This window comes from Apteryx rowi, unplaced genomic scaffold, assembly GCF_003343035.1.
Source record: "Apteryx rowi isolate R43461 unplaced genomic scaffold, aptRow1 scaffold_842, whole genome shotgun sequence".
In the NCBI taxonomy this organism is placed as follows: domain Eukaryota; kingdom Metazoa; phylum Chordata; class Aves; order Apterygiformes; family Apterygidae; genus Apteryx; species Apteryx rowi.
This window is the reverse complement of record NW_020451141.1, coordinates 91,241-106,669: the sequence shown is the minus strand read 5'-3', so window position 1 is coordinate 106,669 and position 15,429 is coordinate 91,241. Positions and strand designations below refer to the sequence as shown.

Sequence of the window (15,429 nt, the reverse complement as noted above, 5' to 3'; positions counted from 1 at the left end):
TACTTGAATAATAAATACATAAATAAACTGGCCTGAATAACACTCCCGGGAAATCAGCAATGGATTGCCAGGTGTATTTCTTACCAGGATAAAAAAGAGAAAGGGAGAAGATGAATAACTGGGAAAGAATTATGCTTTAGACCTTCCCTGGTCATGGCATATTGACAGAATAAGAAGTGCTGAACTGTGGGCTATTTGGAGATTAATTTGTCAGTCAGTGCACAACTTCCCCAAAGTCTGGGTTCTATATTTGGTTAATGCTATCAGAGCGCAAAAAGACTATTAGGAAACTGAGAGATGAAAATGATATCTGAAATTAGTATTTCTGACTGTTTTTCCCTCCTCCAGGTTATTTTTACAAATCAGATGCTGTGCATTCTTATCTTGTTCTCAAATCAAATAATTTCATTGAGCTACACAGGCAGGGTTTGAAAGAGGAATCTCCAGTGGTCTGCACCTCAGAGCTGTAGTTTATTTTCTCCCACCTCAACTTTGAGGCAGCTTCATTAACTTGGACTTAGATTCCAGCCTAACTCCTGTTGTGGAGAGGAAAAAAAGGATGAAAGAAAACCTCAACATGATCCAGCCAGACCTTGAAAAATTAGACCCAGAGAAAAAAGAATACAATCGGAACTTGCAAAGACATTTTTTTTATTGGCCTTGTAATTTCCTCACTAAACATGCTTTTAGCAACATACCCCTCTCAGAATCTTAATCATCCAGCAGCCCATCATAATGGCCCCATTCATGGCTGTGCAGAGCAAAAGCACTGTGATATCACAAACACAGGAACTCAGAAGATACAGCATGTTCCCAAGGAAGGGCTGCACACCCACAGATAGTTGGCAGAGGGAATTTGCTACTTGGAGAATATAATATAACATAACGCAAATATGTGGATTTTGTTCTTTCTTTCTTTCCTTTTTTTTTTTTTTTAAGCAAGGAGGAGGAGATGCTGTGCCTGAGTTGTGTGTACCGAAAAAGCACTCTGATATACAGTTCTGAATAGAAGCAGAATATTATAGGCTCTCCATCTCTCTCTTCCGCCATTTCCATCTGTTCATTGACTGCCATAAATTAATGTGACGTGATATATCATAAGGGCTGGAGACATTTTATGAGCTTTTGAAATCTTTTCCAATAGGAAATGTGAGGAATCACTTACTGTTTGGGCTTTTTTGGTTTTGTTTGCTTGGAAATGAAGCACAGGCCGAAAATATTTCCGCTGAAGAAAAACAAAGAATAATGAGTTGGTCAGCATCCTTGAGAACTGGACATTTTCAGTGAGCCAGTCTTATTTTATCATGAAAGAAAGAAAGAAAGAAGATACTATTACACGAGGAGAAAAATAATTGCAAAGGTTTTGCAGGCTACTAGCTCTGAGATTCTGTTACTTCTGAAGCCCCCATCAAGTTATGTTCTCCAGGTATCTTTGCAATCAGGTTTGCACCTTAAATTCACATTCTGACTTTGTCTAAACAAAAAAGGAAAAAAAACAGTTTTCCAAACAAAACTATATCATAGGCAAAATACAACACAGAAAATTATATTCAGTCATTTACATTACATAGAAATCTTGCCAAGAAAAGCTGTAACTACTAAAACAAGCAATGTAATAATTTAACCAAAAAAATCACTATTCAGAGGAAATATCAATTCCATATCTCCCTGACTGTTTAATTAATACATTTCATATTCTAATAGAAATGTGCCATTTACTTCAGGCTCCACTGTCCCAGGTTTACTCATTTAATATTGACCAACATCCTCTGGATAGTTTTATAATGACGTACCAATTTTCATTTCAGCAGGAAGCGGTATGCTCCCTCCAGAACTGGTAGGCTAGCCGAACACCACATGCTACCTTCTTAGCTAGGAAACACAATAGCAAAATAAAAATGGCCCCCAAGAGAACGGTAAGATGTATGAAAAAAACGGTTGAAAAACCTTATCTAGGACCCTGGCATGATGAAAGCAAAGTTCACCTATGGTCCAAATCCATCCAGCCTAAAATCTGCTTTTTGATTGTAGCCCTAGAGTACCTAGTATGTGCAAATTTGATCCAGATTAATTTACATGCAAGAAATATCCAGATTAAAAAGAAAACTATCGTTTTGGATACAAAGAGGCATTTGGACCTGGGAGAATTTTATTGATTACACATACCTGAACACTTATGGATACAACCACACTTGAAGGAATAAGGGCAAGAGAAGACCCTTATTGAATATGTTTTAGGGACAGGACTTCTTCTCAGAGTTCCACTTTTATCCACCAGGGAGGCCATCTCAGAGAGGACCAAAAGCCAAGGATGCTCCAAGGCTATCCAGCAGCCTGGTACAAGCTGCATTAGGAATCACCTTCAAGTTGCTCGTGCTCCAGTAACCTTATCGCATAAATAGGTACCAACCCACCATCATACTGGCACCCCATAAGAAAAACAAAGGAAGATAAGAGAAAGAAACTGAGCCACTTTCTTTCCTTGGAAAGATGGTTCCTCCAGAAGAGAGTGAACAGATCACTGTCTGCATGCCAGACTACCCAACTGCACCTGTCCTACGCTGATATGGTAGCATCAGTCTCCACATTTCATGAATATTAAATGTATATGTTAAAGGAAGTGGATGCTAGAGAGGATAGATTGAAGGAAAGCATAAGTTAAACAGCGAGAAATGCACCTAATACTTGCAGTTACCAACTTAAGCCCTGAGTTTTGCATCACTAGGCAGAAAGAACAAATTGACCTCTTCACAGAGGTGGTGCACTGAAGATGTTTAATGAATTGCTTCAGAAACAGAATCAGTTCTAAACTGAACATGGGTATCTCAGGGAGAAAAAAGACACATAAAAGCACTGTGCAAACTGCTGACAGCACTAGCTATGTGAGAGACAGTCAAGGTACTTAATGTTTTAAAACATATGGCCTGCATAATAACCAACGCTGCAGAATCCTCAGTCACTCTTCCAAGTGCTGAACGAAGAGGAACCTTGCTATACTAGGGTCATAAAACATATATCTTCTTGAATAAATGCGTGTGTTCTGAGCTGGAGAATTGTTAACTTATTTTCTTTATCTATCTAGAGGCCATTTTCCACCTCAGAAGCTGAGGGGAAAGGGAGAAGGGGGTACCATGCTATTGATTTTCTACATTTAACATTTAACTTTTAACACCTGCAGTCAGCATTTTCAGTGTTAATACCAAAAGCAAATGAAGTAACTGCAGGAATAACTGCAGGCGCAGAGAACTTGCTCCTGCTGTTCGACTCGGGAAATCTAAGGCTCCTCTCTCAGCTCAGGGGTTAATTCATTTTAATGGCCATACCCTTAAGGATGTGGATGGAAGGAGAGAAAGGGGAGGGATCTCTGCAAGTTCAGACAGCGTTTCCTGCAAAAGTTACAAGAGGCTGCTATGTAATTCCCCTAAGCCACTGGTTCTCAGTCAAGTAATAACACTCACCATCTTGAATATACACAATTCTTCTAATAAATATTTCTTTTAATGAGTGCTGTGCTGTATCGTAGGAAAAATGTTCAGGCTGTTGGTGATAAGGAAACGGTCATGGCCCAGCTACTAGGCCCTACCAGAATTGCTGGAGCAGGGACAAGTGCTTTGGAAGAGTCAGTAGCTTAAATGACTGGTAATGGCTTGTGTAGCCCTTCATTTCCAGGTCACCAGGTTGAGTTCAGAAGCACGGAAAAGTCAGCTTCACCTAACAGTCACCTGGTGCCTACATGAAATGAGGCATTTGTCTCAGCCCAGCTCCTCCAGAGCAGCTGCTTGCTCTCACTGTGAACACAAACTGGCTACCTTGATGACAGGCTCTGTAGAAAAGCATGGCAGCAAATGGACATATAGCTTGAACTATTCCCTGACTCCTGCAAGCCTGATTTATGTTAGGCAGGTGATGTGTCATCCTCACAGTAAATTACAATTGTCTTGAACTTTTGACCAACTTACCTATACTCTATCCACTAACATAGCTCCACTGAATGCACTTCACACTCCCCTCTATTGCAGCTGCTATCTGTAAAAGGAAACTAAACAAGTAGAAAAACAAAGTCCCTCTGTGTCCCATGCATACACATGCACACTTCCCAGCAAAGAAGCACAATGTTCAGTTCTGAAGCAACTGTAGGGCTCCATACAATAACTGGCAATTGGGCAAGGAATGAGCTTTTCCACCACTACACAGGAGCTATAGCACTTCCCACTCCACTTTGGCACAGCACTTAATCCCTTCCAGCTTGGCAGCAGGTACTAGACCTTAGTATCATGGACTTATGACTGAGTTTCCTAAAATGTAGTAGTTGCCATTTTTTGTTATTATTTTTGCCTCCAACACACAGTTTGGGCTTGCAATATTAGGACAGCTTGGGTTTACATACAGAGGGAATACAAATAGCTTTTCTGCAAAAAAGTGGTCAAAACACACCATTCAATGGTGTTGTGTGGCTTGTAGGATTTATGGTCTCACATTTGGGATGAACAGTGCAATTCTCTTGTGGTGTTGCCATTATGAATAATGTGGCCAGGCTAAACTCACACCAATAAACTTTTAATGTATCACCACATTGTTCCATACTCTGTATGGGAGAAAGCCATCCATTAGTGACTTGGGCACTGAAAACTCTTTGTGACGAGAGTTCCCCTGAGTAGCGGATGGGCAGCTTCACAGCAGCTATTCAGAGCGACTTTACAACTTCCTGAGTGCAGCAGAAGCTGGGCTGCAGGCCAACAGTTTGGGAAATGGCTGACAGAGAAGACTACGACCATGGTTTTGTAGATTACATGAATTCCCAGGAAAAAGAATCAGGTTTTGAGAGTACCTGCCACCCTCTGGGGTGGCTGTAGCATGTCCACAATGCATCTTTAGCATTTGTTTCAGCCCATTTCTCTCTCTTACAATTCCTTTGATAAAGCTAAATTACAAAGACTCTATGCAAATCGGACAATCACCAATTGCTTTAGCTACTACATAGCTCCTGGTGATGCTGGCAGCCTGTGTGGACCACCAGAACTGTTCAAACCTGAGTGATGGGGGCAGCGGTGGTGCGATCCAGTTGCCCCCAAAAGATCCCTGACACAGCGCCTTGTGCAGATGGTGCTCCCAGCTCTCATCAGATGCACCATGGTGGAGCAGGAGTGAAAGCACAGTAGACTTTCTGCCACCATGGCCCCTGTGACAGAGGGGGAGATGATGACCTCCAGAGGCAGGTCTATTTACTCAGAGCAGGGCAAAACCAAAAGCGATGAGAGCAGCCATGTTGTCTGCTTCCTAGCCAAAAGCCTCCAGCCTTTCCTGTTAATGGTTCATATACAGTGCTTCCTGTATGTCCCATGACTAGGCTGGCTGGCCCCCATTTGTCCTGCTTCACACCACTTTTGTTTGATGAACACTTTGACCCTAGAGAGTTATATGGGTATCTACTAACACCAGGCCTTACATTTGTTCCACATTAGGATCCTAACAACTGTCTTCCTAAGTTATACTGCCTTTCTTTAAAGAAATCCTCAGCTTTGTTTCTGGATTTCCCTTTCCTCCAAGCAGCAKTATTTAGGCATGCAGAGCAGTCCTGCAAATCCACCCCTCTGCTGTGACACAAAAACAGCCCTGACATGGAAGTTTAAATTGAACATTTTGGAGTTGATGACAATGGCAAACCTTGGCCTGCCTGAAGCCTTTGAAAGCTCAGAATCCAATGCAAATTAAAGTTCAAGGAGCCTAGAAGAAAACTACTTTAGCTTTAGGCTTTCAACCAAGCAAAAAAAGAGTTAAAAAATTATTTAAAGCAGCAGTTCAATCATTTGCTTTCCCAGTATTAATGAATGTCTTCTGCATGTTTCCCCAGATAAGGCTGTGATTCATGTAGCAAGCATACACCAGAAGCTCAAAGGTCAAAAAGATGGCAACAAAGAATTTTTTTAATATTACCTAGAATCCACTCTGTTCCTTTGGCTATTTTAGTATCAGTAAATAACTCTCAGTTTTCTGACCTAAGCAGTTCCATTTGAGAAGTTTCCCAGCCTGGATGTTTCTAAAATGTTACCAAATGATTAAACACAAATCCTCAAATGAAGAGAGCGGGTTTTATTAAATATCCCAGAGCAGTGCTGTCTGCCCACACTTATGCCCATGTCTGGCTGCTGGCTGATAAAAACGCCTTGGCTTTAAGATATTACTTATTAGCATGCCTGTATATTTCCACCTCACACAGTCACCCAAGGGTGATTGCTATCTGTTAATTGAATTCCGTGCCAGCAACTGTGTCTTTGTGTGCCTGCCATTATAATTTTGAGGATTGTGACTTCATTTCCTATTTACAAGTTGCAGCAATAAAAAAAAATATTTATTTATATATAAATAAATACAACATTTTTCTAGCTTTATAGCAGGGGGTGAGTAGAACTCACATTTGAAATGCACAGGTGTTTCTGTTCTTCTGCATTTCTGCTTTTTTCTCTCTTTCTAAAGGCATTTTGATTCTCATCTGAAACAGAGCTTGTCTGGGGCAATGATGGGAGAGAGGGTCAGAGGAACAGACTGAGAGTTTTAAATTTAGAGCAGAGGAAGTTGGTGCTGTAGAAATACTTGGGGCACCATCTTCCAAGCACTGAACTCTGTTGCAGGCTTGCTGTATTAATGATTTGCACATCTACAGCACGTTCTTCTCAAGCATCTCAGAGCCATTTACTATACTGGACTTCATAACAGGCCTATCAATGGTTTTCTGACTGCTTCTTCCATTGCTTTAGATAAGAAAATGTAACGTGTAACTGGCTTGACTCTCCCAAGAGCACACTGTGAGACTGAGTTAGGGCCAGGAGAAGACGCCAGGAGAAGCCATGTGACCCCCTTGAAGTCTGGGTGAAGGTCAATGTCTCCAACTCCCAGGCCTGTATCTYAGCAGCAAGAATCCACATCTTCACTAGCTTTTGCTGGCCTCCAAAAAAAAAGGTGAAGCTTTGGAAAAGATATCGGGCTTTTTGAGTTTGAACAAGTTGGCTTGGGCAAGCAAAGGGAACCCTTGAATCATCAACCACAGCTGCCTGCTATTGCAGGGAAAGTTGTTCTATAACCCCTGTCATAAAACCATTGAGTTTTACCTCTTAGTTTTCTTGCCCCATTACTTCTACAGGAAAGTTGTTCAAGAATCTCTGTCTTTGGAAAGCTAGAAACTGATTTCTCCMTTAAGCTCCACAACAAGCAAGTAGTAAGGGAGTGAATGTAAAAATTAAGCTTGGAAGGAGTTGTAGCCACCTCAGCCTAAGGGTCTGTGGAAAACAAGGGTGATCTCTTTTATCCATCCAATTAATATATCCCAGAAAAAGCAGGCAAGCCTACAGTCAAACAAGTCCTTGTGTCAGCCTCCTACATGGAAGTAAATTTCTTRCTGCCCTAGTTATGCTTCTGAGCACGCCTGCTGTGAGCACTCACGTTTCCAAATCTTGCCAGAGTCAATATGTGACTAATGGGAGTCTCCCTRCTGTTGTCAGACAATAGCCAAATACTACTTCTTATTTAGTAAGAAGAGTTACAAAAGCACTGTTTTTTAATGAGATTCCTAATATTTCCTGGGGCTTGTCTGCATTAGAATCTCCTTCACTGCTGATTTGCTTTACCTATTTCCACAAGCAGAAAGTGCTGAGCTACAAGTGAATTAAAATAAGCACCCCAGGAAGTTATAAAGTGTTTTGCGAACTGGAAATAAAAGGTTCAGAATCAGATTCATTTCAACATCTTGGGAAATCTTTATCCAAATGATCTTACTGTAGCCCAGCCTTTTCCCAGTTTAAGAACACTTCTACTCTTTAGTTTGGCTTTTAATAAAAAGCAGGAAACATGTTGTTATAAATTAGCTTAAGAAATATTTTTTTCTTGTAGACAAAAGTATTCTTTATATTCATCACAGATTCAGTTAACACTAAAAAAATTGGCATCAAATATCCTCTCTTGTGTTACAAACTCTCTATAAATTGTATTACTTAAAAAATGAAATAGTTACTGTTTTCAGGGAGAAAACTTCCAAGGACAAATTATTTGCAATGTAATAGATGGAACTGAGGATGCCATCTATTATTAAAACTGCTCAGCCTAACACGTAAATTTGTTCTGGCTGCTTATAACTTGGGCAAAAAACATTTGGGCTTTTTTTTTTTTTTTTTTTTTTTAATATTGGGTGTCATCCTCATAGCATTTTTAATTTCCGCTGAAATTAAATTTCTAGGCATTCTTTGCTTTCTTGAAATATAGGAAATATAACTGTGAGTGCACAAAGGCTGTTAAAAGAACGTTCTTCTAATAATCAAATTAAACAATGTCAGCATTAACAGTGTTGAAACATTTCAAGATTATTGTGCTGGTTATGTGGTAATATTTAACAGCTGAATAGTAAATATAAATAATATATGCTCTGAAACCGAATGAAAAGAAAGCAGGCTTACAGTGACACAACTGCCAGTGAGAAATAGTTTCTTCAGCTTTTGAGTTGCTTACACTTTTTTTCTGTCAAAAATATCATCACAAACTAAATGTTCCCACAAAACATTTCAATGTCGACAAAGAAGCATTTCCTGGTGGAAGATTTTCTGGTCAAAAACCTTTCAACAAAATGTACTTCAGACTCAGTTTTTGATTATATGAGAACACAGTGCCCTTTCAAATATCTCAAATGCAAAATTAGTCCTGCTCTGTGTATGGCTCTAGACTAAGAGGTAAATTAATGCAGGCTGTTCTCTTGCTGCAAATTCTTGCAATGGGGATGGGAAAATCAGAAACATGCTAGTTAAGCTAAGTTGCTTAGGTGACCAGCTCCAGGAAAAAAGTTCTTGTCTGAGAAACAGTTAGCCTTAGTCTGATCCCAAGGCTTGGCCTGAGCCTATGGCCTTGGCCTGTGATACGTTCACACTTAAATCTTAGCTGAAGGCTTTTGGGAGGAAACCAGAATTTGAATAGTTAAGACTGTGTTATAAGGCACATATATATGGGTAGGGCTTGCACCTTAATTATGACATTCCATAAATTTGAGTGTTCGGCTTTGCAACTTTAATATTTTTTGAATCTGTAATTTTTCCTGTATAATTGTATATAGTACATAATTACTCATATTTTATTTCTGCACATGCAACACTGCAGACAATGTTTAGACATTAAATCTCAGCTCAGTGATTGAATAGAGGGTACAGCAAAAATAAATATCCATGTATTTCATAAATATTTGCATAATGAGCTATTTAAATGCAAGAGATTTTAACATATGTAAACAATTGGAGATACTGTATGAGGCTAAAGTGGATGCAAAAAATATACACAACTCTGTAAAATCATGTGATTTAGGAATTAAACATAGGATATTTTTAGGGTTTTATGTATTCCAGTATTATAGACTGTAAATACACATTGTGTTAAAAAAACATTACTCAGTACAATTAGTCAGTAAACGAAATGACTTAAAGCCTTGGGTGACAAAGACAGTGCAATAAATAATAGACATTAGTTACTGCCCAGTTACAGTGAAATCTCTTTGCGGTCTGCAGACTTAAGACATCCAAATGGTTACAGAGAGATGGCAACATGATCAATTCTAGTTCAACAGCAAGTACAGTACCAGAGGAAATAATTTTCCTCTTGTTACAAAGCTGCCACGTAACATGATGTGGTGCTCCTGCTGCAGAAGTTTTTCCCAGCTCGATGTGCAGTGGTGCACCCAATGGGAACTCAGAGGCCACCTCCACAAAAACACACCTCTTGCTTCCTGTGAGCTTAGCCCTATCAGAGACTTTCGGAGCGCTGCATTAAATGGCACCTTAAAGAGGCTGCACGACTCCAGCCACAGTTTAATGTGGTTCAGCTTGGTTTCTGCAAAAGAATGTGGTGAGAGAGACAGAAGAACAATAAGACTTTCAAGTGAAAGTTTTCTTTGTGTTAATAACCAGCCTGAGCTTAGCTGTCAAGGAGTGAAACAATGAGCATTGTACTTAGTAGCTCGGCTGCCTACTGACTAATTAATACCTTTGCAGAAATCAACTTTTGCAGTAAGGACCAGAGCAGTTAGATCATATCCCTAGTCACACCTCTGAGCTTGCAACAGCTTAAGAAAAATGGCTAGTGGTCTGTTGCTTCCATCTTCCTCAAACTTGATGAATAATGCATATAAAAGGGATACTTCTAAAAAGACGCATTCGACCTCCCTTGGAGCTCCCAACATTTCTGTGCTGGAGGGGGTGGGCTTGGAAGAAGGGCTCCCTTATGGTCAAAGAGTGCTCAGCACTGCTCCGGGTCTTTAGTCACTCTTCCTTTAGTGCCCTGGTTGACAGAGCACAAACAGTGAAAAACAAGCGGAGGCATGTGAGGCTTGAGTGCTCAAAGTTGTCTCGAGAGGAGGCACATCCCCAGCAGCAGCCCCCATTCCACAAGGGTGAACAGGGACCCAGGGGGTGCTGCCCCAAACCGCTCTACTCAGAGACCCCAGACACTGGAGCATCCCCTCAGCCATCCTCCTTTGGGTGGCACTGCCAGCCAGCATGGCCTGGAGATGGGCAAGGGTGTCTGCAAYCTTGGATGGGTTTCGGCTGCTTTCAAAGCACTTGCTTTTCCCTCAACATCCCCAAATCCCCTAGGGACCAGGCCTGTGTTAGCGCTGCTGTCAACAGCCCCATGGCCAAAGCAGCCAGAGGTCTCAGGGTGATGGGGACATCCCAGCGGCACCCCCTGTCCCAGGTGATAACCCTGTTGCCTTTGCAACACTTCAGCATGCGGAAAGAACATGATTCATCCCCCAAATGACTTCTAATATAACACCCCAGTTTTGGACCTTTTATGCACATGCTGAACTCCTGGCACCTGAGCAGTTAATAAATTTTTGAGTCACTAGGAAGCTAATTTAAGACAGCCCACAATAAATGGGTGTAACAAGTAACTGGAGGACTGAAGAAATGGAAGATAATATGAGATGTCTGTAGCTGGGTGTGGGTGTCTATGTGAGACATAAGGAGCAGCTTTTGACTCACAGGCGAAGTGATCTGGGCCAGATTTAGGGTTTCTATGAAAACCTGAGTATGAATTTTTGGGAGGGAAGAGAGTAATGTTGTTCTCATTTATGGGACATCTATTTTCAAATATTAAGTTCAAACATATTTTTATTAGTAATGTTCCCAGCCACCCAACAGCTCTGATTTTTTAAAGCCTTGCTTTCAAACTCCTGCACTACATTTCAGAAGTATTGTGTCCAATTCATGACAAGCCCTGCATCAAAAAAATATTTGCTGCCCAGGTATTCCACATGCTAAGTGGCAAAAAAGAGTTCTCTGAAATGCCACACAAGAGAAATCCATTCAAGCTGTGGGAGAAATTCACTCAGTGTACAAACCACAGTCACACTCATATTTCTTATACCTTCCAACAATCAGCTTACAAAGCTAAAGCAGTTCAGAAATGCTTTTAAGAGATTTTCTACTCACCTATAATAAAGATAACATTTACACTACTGCTCCTTGTTGAGCAACTATTCTTAAAACAGAGACATGTGCTCTTGATGAAGTTGTTTCCAAAGAAAACTTAAACAGTAAAAAACGATGCCTTCTAAAAACCCAGAAAAAGTGACCAGTCAGTTAGTATCCCACCCATTTTTCAAGGTCACATAACATAAAATACTATTATTTTAAAAATTTGTTATTAAAATAACCTTTAAGTAATACAGGGTAATTTTACACAGAAAGAAATCCTCCTCTCCTTTTCTGCACCCAAAAATGAAGGCTCTGAAATTAAATTATTCTGGAAGCGGAAAGCATCTCCAGATCTTCACTATAGACAAAGCTAGGGGGAAGAAGCACATTCAGCAAAATCTATATATCAAAATCCTCTCCATTCTATATATCAAACTCTTTTCCAACCTTCCTTCTCGCTTTCCTTAATTGTATGGCTAGCATCTGCTTCAGTCCAATGATCTTTTAAGAACAAAAGGTTGAGGTGAGCCAAGCTTACATCTAAACTTCTGAATGTGCTATAAGATGTGTGGTAAGGTGTCCTGACAGAGGGTGATTGGAGTACAAAGACTCTCGGACATGTCTATTCCATTGTCTTCTCCTGGTCTCCACCGGAGCACTGTGTTTATAGGCAGCTGCACATATGCTTTCACAGTACATTTTATAGGATACCACAAAATTCTGAGTAAACAAAGTTCCTGTCACTTCACAGGCCTCTCAGCCACCTTGCAAGGTACAGTACCGTAGAAATATGTGTGAGGAATTAATTGACAGACTGTTGTCGCACAGCATGCTCTCCAGAAGGGCAGGTGAGGAAGGGGAGACTTCAGCACATCCTATGGATGTATGGATTGTGTACTTCCACAGATAATACTGCACAGGCAAATATCTCCCCTGTGCTTGCAAGAGTGCAAGCAGCATGCATAAATATTCAGCTTTGCTCATGTATCTCAACAGGCTTTCTGCTTTCATTACTGGCAGGCCTCTTGCACCAGGCACTTTCTTCCCAGTGGAGGCCACTCCTGCCCCCAGATCTGCCCCTGCCTCCTGTCTCTTCTATCCCTTCCCCTTCCCACCTCTTCTCAGAAAAATATTAGGGCCCGAAGCCACTGCTGTTGGGACCTTCTCCATGCCACGTGCCAGGCACTGCCTTTCAGTCCTGGCTCGGCAGAGGCCAGCAGCAAGAGCCGCAGGGAAAGGAGAAAGTAGCAGCTGTGCTGTTGCTAGCTAGCAGCGATTAGCTGTGCGTGTGCCAAAGGTCTCCTGTGTAGCTGCATGCTTTAATACCTTGGGACAGCTGTGCATTAGGGCCAAAGTTAGCCTTTCATTGTAAGTTGTTTTTAACAGCCATTTAAAATGCAGTCCACCTACCCTGACCTCTTTTTGCTATTTCTTTGCACCTTCGCCACCTCAAGCAGGACTCTTAAAATTGTTCAACAGGAACTATCTCTGAATGGAGCAATATTCATCTCCACAGGACTGCGCACAGCAAAAGGGTCCCCACTGACAGATCAGAGTTTGAGGAGACTGGCTTCAAACATGCATGTTCAGATATTTTTGAGAGCGAGGATAAAACAGACTGAAAGGAATCAGACCAGTAGACTTGTTATTCAGTAGGTATGGACTGACAGTCCACTTGTGGAAGCTGAAGATGGAAAGACAGCGTGTTCTTAAAAGCAGATGATCTGGATCTGCACTAGGAGCTCTTTATAGTCCAGTGATGGAAGGTCTAATTGAGGCTGTATAATTATCTCCTCACTATATGAAGTGAAATGTGCACTCACTTAGTGTATACCATTGATGAAAAGCCAAGTGGGGAAAAGGCTGAAATACATGGCAGGATCAATTTTATTTGTAATGTTTTTTAACATTTCGTCTATATGTTTAACTGGCTGAAACAGGTGGAAATAAATATTATGTTAGCAACTGTGTCATGGAACTGGGCTTTGCTTTTGATTGAAGGGGGAAACCAACCATCATTATTTTATGGTTACCATAATTTGTTTCACATACGTTTCTCCAATACTAAAGTGTACTAAAATATTTAACTGGTAAATAAAAATCTCTATAAATGGCTAAACAGATCTTTAGAGCACCTGGACAAAGGCTGAAGAATGTGCTTTCATTGTATGTTAATTATCTTGTAATACTTCCATGAGTCTGTATAAAAGCATATGTACATATATACAGTTGCATACATGCAGTTATCTCTTTATCTGCACAATATTTCCAATGTACTAAATATACTGATTTTTCAAAACTTATTATGGATTGCTCTGTTTCTTGTTTTATTGATACTACTCTGCTGATATTACCACACAGTGCAAACTGAAATCACAAACCAAGATACAGGTTCAGGTTCAGACACGGGTCCTAGGTTCCCAACTGGATAGCGCTTCAGAGTTCATGTTTAAAGAACCAGAAAGATAACAGCTTAATTAATTAATTAATCCATTTTTTAAATTTTAAAATATGGAATATATGCGTCAAGGTGGAGGCAAGAGAATACCAGCTATTATATCATATTTTATCATATTTTAGCTATTATATCATATTTCATCTGTTAAATCTCAGACATCCAGAATATTACTGATGTAATAAATAAATAAAACAAGATAAAGTAAAAATACGACATGCAGTATGTCTAGAGGCCTTGGTTTTATTTTGAACCTATAAACCTCGGGTAAGAATCAAGACTTTTCCACTGAAGTTTTTACCCAGTGGATGTTTATTTTTCTCCAGCGTAATTTGATACTGCTGTTGGTTTTGGCATTAATATATTAAAAGTTAAATTTATGTCAGCACYAACAGATCAACTATCAGACATTGCTATTAACTTTGACATCAAAATCATTAAGAAATTGCCATCATGTAAATTAATTATTAGAATTGTATTGACATGAATGCATAATGATATTACTCATGCAAATAATTAAAGAAAATGCACAGTGAAAAACACATTAGAATAATGGCACAAAATGTCATTATTCTGGCTTCTTGACAACTAGACGCTATTAGTTTTCATCACAGCAAACTTTAAGGTTAAGAGAAAGAGACAAGGAAGTCCAGTGCAAGGCTAAAGCTGCTCTTATTTGGACCTGTATTTTTTCAGCGTACAAGGTTGCAGGAATGAAAACTAATATTTTTAAACTCGTCAAAGAAAGCTTTTTACATCACTCTGTGAGAGATTAAGAAAAAACAAAGCAGCAGAGTGACTTATAGTGCTGTTGTCCAAAGATATATATTCTTTTGTTGTTGCCAATTTTAAGTCTCAAAGGACTTCCATCTCAAAAATGTTGCTGTTATTACAATGCTAGGATCTTTCTGAGCACAGGAGAGAGATAATTAATCTGAAAATATTTAGGTTATCTTCTTCCACCCCTACCCAAATGTAATTATTACTGATCAGTGCACAGGGAGAGAGAGTTGTGATTATGGTGCAGTGTGTTCTCTTAATTTAATGTGCAATGGACTGTTAGCTTTTTYGTCAACAGCAAAAGACTGTCCAGTCTAATCGAATAAATATTACCAATGACTCAGTGGTGCATGCCAGCTTACTTACCAGCTGGACACTTTTTTTTTTTTTAATGTCTCTCTCCATTCCCTCCCAAGTCAATGGAAGAGATTTCTCTCAGTCATGGTTGTACTTGATCCAGAAATTATATTATAGAAATAATGCAAAAAGGCAGTTATTTCTGGGCTTCTTGCCTTCCAGCTCCCATCTTTACTAGACCAAGGAAACAAACAAAAAAACCCACAACAAATCAAATGTTCACATCCTAAAAATAAAATTCAATTGTTTAAAGAGTTAAAGCACAGGAGAAAAAGTCTTGTTTATCCTCTTATAGAGACTGCTCCTGCTGACACTTAGAAGAAAAGGAATTTTTCCAGGATAAAGCATAGGGCTAGGGATCAGGACATGTATGAGCTGTTCTTGGCCCTATCC

At 40.0% G+C, this 15,429-nt stretch overlaps 1 long non-coding RNA gene across 13 annotated transcripts in view; it reads right to left on the bottom strand.

The window, feature by feature from the left end:
* Positions 1 to 634: 634 nt before the first annotated feature.
* LOC112977546 overlaps positions 635 to 15,429 on the bottom strand; it is a 90,786-nt gene continuing 75,991 nt past the window's right edge. For all 13 annotated transcript variants that reach the window (XR_003257539.1, XR_003257543.1, XR_003257542.1 and 10 more), the window contains one exon: positions 635 to 9,858. This is a non-coding gene — a long non-coding RNA (uncharacterized LOC112977546). The remainder of the gene's footprint in view (positions 9,859 to 15,429) is intronic.